The sequence below is a fragment of the Biomphalaria glabrata genome, chromosome 10, assembly GCF_947242115.1.
Source record: "Biomphalaria glabrata chromosome 10, xgBioGlab47.1, whole genome shotgun sequence".
Lineage (NCBI taxonomy): Eukaryota > Metazoa > Mollusca > Gastropoda > Planorbidae > Biomphalaria > Biomphalaria glabrata.
In genome coordinates, this window is record NC_074720.1 from 23283799 (window position 1) to 23293495 (window position 9697).

Here is a 9697-nt window from a genome sequence, read left to right on the forward strand (position 1 = left end):
AGACTAAATATATGGTAAAGAAAGAGTACAGACCGAATATATGCTAAAGAAAGTGTACAGACTGAATATATGGTAAACAAAGTGTATAGACTGAATGTATGTAAGGAAAGTGTACAGACTGAATGTATGGTAAAGACAGTGTAAAAACTGAATGTATGGTAAAGTGTAGAGACTGAATGTATTTAAAGAAAGTGTACATACTGAATGTATGTAAAGAAAGTGTACAGACTGAATGTATGGTGTTAGACACCTTATTTATATAGGTTAGTTATTTTAGTTATTTAGCGACGCACCATAGTAGACGCATATTGAACGGGACTAGTGACGTTTGGGATATGTTGGGTTAGAGACCGGAAAATCAGTTAGCGATAGAACAATCCAGGGTAACGACGTGTTTAGTGACAGAGACTTCTACTGTGGCCTTTTATCATAATAAATATATATTAACTTGTTCATCATCGTTGACTACATCTCTTCACCTGTTACAATCGATGTGCCAGTTCTTGTTTGTGTTGTTGGTCAACTACACGTAATACACCCGAACAATTACACCCAAACGATTGCAGAGTAATTGGTTGACTTCAAGACAGCCTGAACTAGCAACATCACAGTGGCGACCCCGAACCTCGAAGCCGGACCCCTGTTGAAGCCGAACATCGAACCGGACCTCGAAGCAGAACGTTTACTCAGGTGAGGGTCGTGCACTCGAAGTTATAAGATTTCATCGGAGTACGGCTGAACACAGCAGCATCGCAGAGTGACTTTGTTCTAGATCTACATACAGTCGTCGCCTGTTTGATCGCACGTTCAACGAGCCGTTAACTCAGGGTGACCTTCGTCAGGACAGTAATCATCGTAACGTCTGGTCTACTTAACCAGTATAGTATCAAAGCCTGATCTTCATATGCTGAATCGACCTACAACCAGAGAAACCGTTCATTCATAACGGGTGAGAGATCGTTAGTGAACCTGTTGGACATATTTTTTCTTCGTCATAGGAGCCACGTCGAGTATCAAGTTTTACCTCGTCAGTTTCGAGAAGGACAGTTTGCCCGCTGTCAGAAGTATTGTGAGTACTACAAGTTTGGTAGCTAACTAAATCGAAATCGCTCTGTCGTCTTACCCTTGGAGAGATTCTTGTGGAGCAGTTTGCTCATTGAACCGGTTGCTTGCCACGTTTATAACGGTCACTGTGTTTAACCTTTGGAAGGTTAGTGAAGTAATCTTTATCAGTACTGAACATTGATATATCTAGTATTCGTCGGTCTAGACCATATCTAGACTTGTTAGCAGTGAAGTTGTGGAAACAGCTACATCCACTTAATTTCGTTGAAAACCGTTAATCGTCTAACGGAACGTCGTCGGAGGTGACCTTGGTTTCACCTAGTCTACATTGGACAGTTGGTCTAGTGAAGCAGAGTACAACAGCAAACTTCGTCGTACTACCAGAGTAGCAGCAGAAGCAGTGAACTATTTTAGAGAACCGTTATTCGTCAGCCCAGATCAAGTCATCGTCAAGAAAGCCGTTATTCGTCAGCCCAGATCAAGTCATCGTCAAGAAATTCGTTATTCGTCAGTCGTCCAGATCAAGTTGCCGTCAAGAGACTGTTATTTGTCAGTAGTCGTCTACACAAGTCAAGTCATCGCCAGAAGAACCGTTAACCCATTCGTCAGTAACTGTGTACACAAAGTCGTCGGAACTACACATACGGTCATCAACAGTCGTCAAAGAAACTGGAACATTTTGCTGTGGCATATCAGGACATCTGTGGCATTACGTGGGATACTGGTAGCACCGGAGAACAGAGTCAGAACTGGAAGAGAGGCAGTGGAATTTGTTGTGATCTAGCATATTCGGGAGTCCGAACAAAGGGATCTTTCTTATCAAAAGCTAAGTGCCATTTTTCTTATTAGTATATGTTTAGATTGCCCTTAGAAATAGATTTTGTCTAAATTTGGTACGTTAGCCTGAGTAAAATCAGGTGGTGCGCCTTAAAACCCGTCGGGGTAGAAGACGTAATTTAGATGAAAAGCTATATTATACGTTTAGGATTGTAATTTGTTTTGTTTGTGTAAACGTCATATCCGTTGTTGCCTGGTTACTTCGTGACGTTATCATTGTGTGCCATATTGTCATATCCCAACCCATAGCGATAGTCTCATTTTAATTATTTCATTTGTTTATATTATTTTAAATTATTTATTTTTATTAATTTAATTAGATCTGTATTTTTTTTCACTTAATGATAGAAAGTGCGGGTAGGATTCTTTCATTGTGAATCAGACTAAAATAATTTTAGTTTGAGCGGTTAAAATCAAATATGATTTTGCCATGAGAATAATGCCGAAACTGGCTATGTAGTCAAACACTATCGTCTGGCTAAATTTAGATCTGCAAATTATTGTACATCTCTTTGGTACAATTTAATTATCTAGACTCTACTTTGAAATATTATTAAGTTGAAGATGAATGAAGGTAGTACATTCTAGATATATATATCTTGTTGAAGATATATTTGACACTGTATACACATATTTGTTTCGCATGGTGAAATAGAACCATAATCTACTCTAGATCTAGACTCTAGACAGTCTTTGAATTTACTCTAAACACTTCACTGTGACTTCAGTCATACCAGATTTTGAAATTGATCATAGTTGGTCATACTAGATCTAAAAGTCATAGTGCTCTTGATAACTAGATCTAAATAGTATTATTATACATACTATAATATACTGGATTTAAATTTGTGTGTAATACTGGACCTAATATACAGATTTGAATATAACCATAATAACTCAGACTAGATTTATACATTTACTAAATCTATAGATAGAGACATACCATTTAAAATTTGTATAAAAGTGTGGAAAAACTTAAATATAAAATAAGTTTAAAGTATAGCCATAACTAATATAGGCTAAGTAAAAATATATATAAAATATAAAACACAATGGCTACATCATCATATGTGGACCTTAAGGAGGTTAAGGAAACAGCTATGCAGGATGGAAAGGCCATGGAGTTAAAAGGAAAAGACTTAGCAGCTTATGTACAGCAAGTTGTGAAGGAAGAAACGGAACGTCAAAGACAAGAGATAGAAAGACAAGAAGAAAGGCAAGACAAAGAGAGAGAAAAAATTAGAGAACATGAAGCTAAAATGGAGAAGATGAGATTGGATGCAGCACAAGTCAGAGCTCAAACTGAACAAGGAAATAACACAAATAACTCAAATAATTATACCACTCAAAGAGACAACCCTAATTCGCAGACATGGCTAAAGAGAAAGATACAAAGTTTTGATGAACAGAAGGATGACATTGGTGATTTTCTGAAAAGATATGAGGCAAAAATGTCTACATTTAATATGCCTGAAGAAGAATGGTCTGAAATACTGATAGACTTTGTTCATGGTCAAGCTCTAACAATATGCCAAAATCATGACCATCATATTGATGATAGCTATCAGGTTTTAAAAAGAGAGTTATTGAATGCATATGGTCATAATGCTACAACTTTTAGAAAGAAATACTTTGACAATATACCATCATTAGAAATAGAACCCCAAACTACCATTAATATGGAAAAGGATTTCTTCAATAAGTGGGTAAAATTAGAAAAAGTGAATAACTCTTATGAGGGATTAAAAAATTTTATTCTAGTGGACAACTTTGTAAATAAATGTGATCCTCAATTACAATCTTTTATTAGAGAAAGAAACCCCAAAACTATAGATGAAATAACAGAGATAATGAGAGTATACAAAAATGCCTATCCAAATAAACCATTTTCTGATAGAGATAAGAGCAAAGTAGATTTAATAGGATACACCAAAGAAAATGTTGATAGAAGTAGAAATAGAAACAGATCAAATAGTGGAAATAGAAAATATAGTGAAATAACCTGTTTTAAATGTCAAGGAAAAGGTCATATAGCAGCTAACTGTAGAAGAGGGAATAGTAGGTCTGGAAGTAGAAATAGATACAATGAACAAAATAACAGTAGATATAGGAGTAGAGATAGGAATGACAGGGGAAATTATAGAAATAGGAGTTACAGTAGGGAATACAAAAATAAAGGTACAGATAGGATATATTTCATGGAAGGAAATAGGAACAATTTTGCAGTGTACCCAGGGTTTGTAGATAGAATTCCGGTGGAATTAATCAGGGATTCAGGTTGTAACACTTTGGCAGTAAAAACTAAATTTGTCAAACCTCATTGGTATAAAGGGTTTACTAGGAAAGTAGAATTAGCAGATGGCACTGTAAGGGAATTTAAAGCTATAAGGGTATACATTGAAACCCCATTTTTCACTGGCTATTGTGATGGCATTGCAATACCAGAAATGAGATATGATATGTTAGTAGGAAACATAAAAGGAGTTAAAGAATGTTCAAGAAAAGAATTAGAAGACTGGCAAAACAAATACAAAAACATAAGACAAAATCATGAAAACATAGAAACACAAAATATAACAAGTATGGTAATAACAAGATCAATGAATAAACAAGATGAGAAACAGGAAAATACAATAAATGTAATAAGTAATGATAAAGAAGAAGAAACCAGTAATGTAATACAAATAGAAAATACAGATGTTAAGGAAAGAGAGATAGAAAATGAAACACAAAATAGTCTGGAAACACAAATATCTCAAAGTGAAAAAGAAACAACACCCACATTTGCATTAGAACAAATGAATGACAATATTATTGGGAAAATTTATTCAAGGATATTAGATAAAAACAATAATAATCCAATGGAGAAATTTTGTATAGAGAATAAAATATTATTTAGACAAACAAGTAATGATAACAAGAAAATAAAACAACTTGTCTTACCACAGAAATATTGGAAAGATGTTTTAATCATGACACATGATAATAATTTAGCAGCACATAGGGGAGTAAAGAAATGTTATAGGAATTTGTCAAAACAAGTATTTTGGCCCAAAATGAAAGCAACAATCAACAAATACATAAACTCATGTGACATATGTCAAAAGAGATCTAACAAAAGCCTAGTGAATAAAGCACCTATTCAAGAAATGGATGAACCTACAGCACCATTTCAGAAAGTATCTATTGATTTAATAGGTCCTTTAATTCAAACTGAAAATAATAACAAATACATTTTAACAGTAATAGACATGTTTAGTAGATACCCAGAGGCAATTCCATTATCAAATACAAGTGCAGAAAATATCATTAATGCCATAACTCAAAAAGTAATTACAAGACATGGTATACCTAAAATTATATTGAGTGATCAGGGATCTCAGTTTAAGTCAGAACAATTTAAGAAATGGACTAAACAATACAATATACAACACATATACTCTTCGGTTTACCACCCGGAGAGTAACGGTTTATGTGAACGATATGGTGGATCATTAAAAAGATCACTAACAAAGATAATTCAGAATAATCAGAACAAGTGGGATCATTACATTAACTATGTACTATTTGCTCATAGAAACAACATCCATGAAGCAACACAATTCTCACCATATGAAATAATACATGGAAGAAAACCCAGAGATGAATTAGATGTTTTTAAAGAAAATCTAATAGATAATGAGAATAAATTAAATAATGACAGTGAAACAACAATCACAACAGAATTGAAAGAAATATGGACTCAAGCATATAACAACAACAAGAAGTACAAACAAAGTGCTCATGAGAATATAAATAAGAAAAGACAATTGAAAACACTAGAAGTAGGAAACAATGTATTAATATTGATAAATGACCTGAAAAATAAAATTGGTAAACAATGGAAAGGTCCATTTAAAGTGATAAAACAAATTAGTAATGTGAATTATCAAATTGAAATAAATGGGAAAACTAAAACATATCACATAAATAATTTGAAACTGTATCATGATAGAGAAGATGAATTAATACAAAACATTCAGGAGGAAATAGAAAATACATTTTCAGAAAGAGAAGAATGCTTGATGATAATAACAAATGAAAATCATAATGAAAATGATATTAAGGAAATACCTGTAATAGAAACAAAAGAAAATCAAACTTGGCAAAAGATTAATCTTAATAATCTAACTAAGGAAAAGTCAAAAGATATAACTAAAATAATACAGGAATACAAAGAAATTTTTTCCAGTATACCAGGAAAAACTAATATTATTAAACATGACATTAAAGTAACAGACTCAAAACCTATCAAGCTTAAGCCATATAGAATACCGCTACATTTACAAGACAAAGTAAAGAAAGAAATAGACAATTTACTAGAATCAGGTATAATTGAGCCATCAACATCTCCTTATGCTTCACCAATTGTGATAGCCAAAAAGAAGAATGGAGATATAAGGTTATGTATTGATTATAGGAAACTTAACAACATCACAGAATTTGACCCATATCCAATGCCAAATATAGAGGATATTTTACATAAATTAAATGGAGCAAAATTTTTTACTAAATTGGATTTAACTAAAGGTTATTGGCAAATACCTTTAACAGAAAATGCAAAACCTTACACAGCATTTGTAACACCATATGGTATTTTTCAATGGAATTATATGAGTTTTGGATTAGTAAATGCACCTGCCACATTTAATAGAATGATGAACATGATAATTGGAAACAAAGAAAATGTTATTTGCTATTTGGATGACATATGTATTTTTAATAATAGTTGGGAGGAACATTTGGTAGATGTAAAAGAAGTATTCAAAATAATAAAAGAAAGTGGACTTACAATTCAAGCAGAAAAAGTAGAAATAGGATTGGAGGAAATAATTTTCTTAGGACATAAAGTAAATAACAACATGATTAGCCCTATTGAAGATAACATAAAGAAAGTACTTAATATTGAAATACCTACAACAAAAAGACAAATTAAAAGCATATTGGGAATAGTAAATTATTACAGAAAGTTTATAAAGAACTTAGCAGAAATAGTGAATCCATTAAATGACTTACTTAAAAAAGGAAAACCCCAAAAAGTAGTTTGTAATGAGGAATGTGTGAAAGCTATTGACAGAATTAAAGATGTTTTCAGTCATGAACTAATATTAAGACTACCTGATAAAGACAAAATATTTTATGTCACAACTGATGCATCTGGTAATGCTATTGGTGGTTGTTTAATGCAGAACTATGATAACTTACATCCTATATTATATGTAAGTAGAAAATTGTCAGAGGCAGAGAAAAAATATAGTGTCATTGAAAGAGAAGCCTTAGCTGTAATATGGGTAATTACTAAGCTAGAGAGCTATTTAATAGGAAGGAAATTCATATTATTAACTGATCATAAACCTATTCAGTATATACAGCAAAAGAGCATGAAAAACAGTCGTGTTTATAGATGGTTCTTAGCACTACAGGAGTATAAATTTGAAGTGAAAGCTATTAGTGGATCTGTGAATATTGTAGCTGATCTATTGTCTAGAATGACATTGAAGTGAAATAATTTTGTAAATAAACTATGATTATATTGAGTATGTAATATATATTAATATATTGACACCATTTATATGTTATGAAAAAGGGAGATAAGTAAATTTGATGTTAAGCATTTAAAAGTAAGTATGGATATTTTTTTTTGTGTGAATCATTTCATATATCATTGACGAAAGTTAGTTCTATGGAAAAGGGTGAGTATAAAAGAAAAATGGACAAAAGCGTATAAAAGGGTGGTAAGAAAAAAAAATTTATTGAATGTGTAAATAAAGTCTATAATTGTTTTTTTTGAAATATTGTATTTTATCAGATTACTGCCGGTGAAGAACATTTGTGATGTGTGACGTGCCCATAAGATGCCACATTTTCTTTTATGATGAACTGTGTACTAATGAAGATGATTTTGGAATGTTATGAACTGTTATGAACATTGACATGAATATGAGGAACTGTCAAGATGAAGATGTCAAGATTTTATGTTTGTGGTCTTCCCCTTAAATTGAAAATGCCCTTGTAAGACTTGACAGTAGTGGAAAAATATTGACATATTTTTTTTTCAAGGGGGGGAGGAATCTGTTAGACACCTTATTTATATAGGTTAGTTATTTTAGTTATTTAGCGACGCACCATAGTAGACGCATATTGAACGGGACTAGTGACGTTTGGGATATGTTGGGTTAGAGACCGGAAAATCAGTTAGCGATAGAACAATCCAGGGTAACGACGTGTTTAGTGACAGAGACTTCTACTGTGGCCTTTTATCATAATAAATATATATTAACTTGTTCATCATCGTTGACTACATCTCTTCACCTGTTACAATCGATGTGCCAGTTCTTGTTTGTGTTGTTGGTCAACTACACGTAATACACCCGAACAATTACACCCAAACGATTGCAGAGTAATTGGTTGACTTCAAGACAGCCTGAACTAGCAACATCACAATGGTAAAGAAAATGTACAGGCTGAATGTATGGTAAAGAAAGTGTACAGACTGAATGTATGTAAAGGAAGTGTACAGACTGAATGTATGTAAAGAAAGTGTACAGTCTGAATGTATGGTAAAGAAAGTGTACAGACTGAATGTATGTAAAGAAAGTGTACAGACTGAATGTATGGTAAAGAAAGTGTACAGACTGAATGTATGGTAAAGAAAGTGTACAGACTGAATGTATGTAAAGGAAGTGTACAGTCTGAATGTATGGTAAAGAAAGTGTACAGACTGAATGTATGTAAAGAAAGTGTACAGACTGAATGTATGGTAAAGAAAGTGTACAGACTGAATGTATGGTAAAGAAAGTGTACAGACTGAATGTATGTAAAGGAAGTGTACAGACTGAATGTATGTAAAGAAAGTGTACAGACTGAATGTATGGTAAAGAAAATGTACAGACTGAATGTATGGTAAAGAAAGTGTACAGACTGAATGTATGTAAAGAAAGTGTACAGACTGAATGTATGGTAAAGAAAGTGTACAGACTGAATGTATGGTAAAGAAAGTGTACAGACTGAATGTATGGTAAAGACAGTGTACAGACTGAATGTATGTAATGAAAGTGTACAGACTGAATGTATATTAAAGAAAGTGTACAGACTGAATGTATGTAAAGAAAGTGTACAGACTGAATGTAAGTAAAGAAAGTGTACAGACTGAATGTATGGTAAAGACAGTGTACAGACTGAATGTATGGTAAAGTGTACAGACTGAATGTAAGGTAAAGACAGTGTACAGACTGAATGTATGTAAATGCAGTGTACAGACTGAATGTATTTAAAGAAAGTGTACAGACTGAATGTATTTAAAGAAAGTGTACAGACTGAATGTATTTAAAGAAAGTGTAGAGACTGAATGTATGTAAATGCAGTGTACAGACTGAATGTATGTCAAGAAAGTGTACAGACTAAATGTATGGTAAAGAAAGTGTACAGACTGAATGTATGGTAAAGAAAGAGTACAGACTGAATGTATGGTAAAGAAAGTGTACAGACTGAATGTATGTAAAGAAAGTGTACAGCCTGAATGTATGGTAAAGAAAGTGTACAGACTGAATGTATGATAAAGTTTACAGACTGAATGTATGTAAAGAAAGTGTACAGACTGAATGTATGGTAAAGAAAGTGTACAGACTAAATGTATGTCAAGAAAGTGTACAGACTGAATGTATGGTAAAGAAAGTGTACAGACTGAATGTATGTCAAGAAAGTGTACAGACTAAATGTATGGTAAAGAAAGAGTACAGACTGAATGTATGGTAAA

General features: G+C 32.8%; 1 long non-coding RNA gene across 1 annotated transcript; it reads left to right on the forward strand.

Moving 5' to 3' along the window:
- Window positions 1-239: 239 nt before the first annotated feature.
- LOC129928726 (uncharacterized) lies at window positions 240-8227 on the forward strand. The gene is made up of 2 exons (XR_008780214.1): window positions 240-2476; window positions 7751-8227. It is a non-coding gene; the product is annotated as an uncharacterized LOC129928726 (long non-coding RNA).
- Window positions 8228-9697: the final 1470 nt, after the last annotated feature.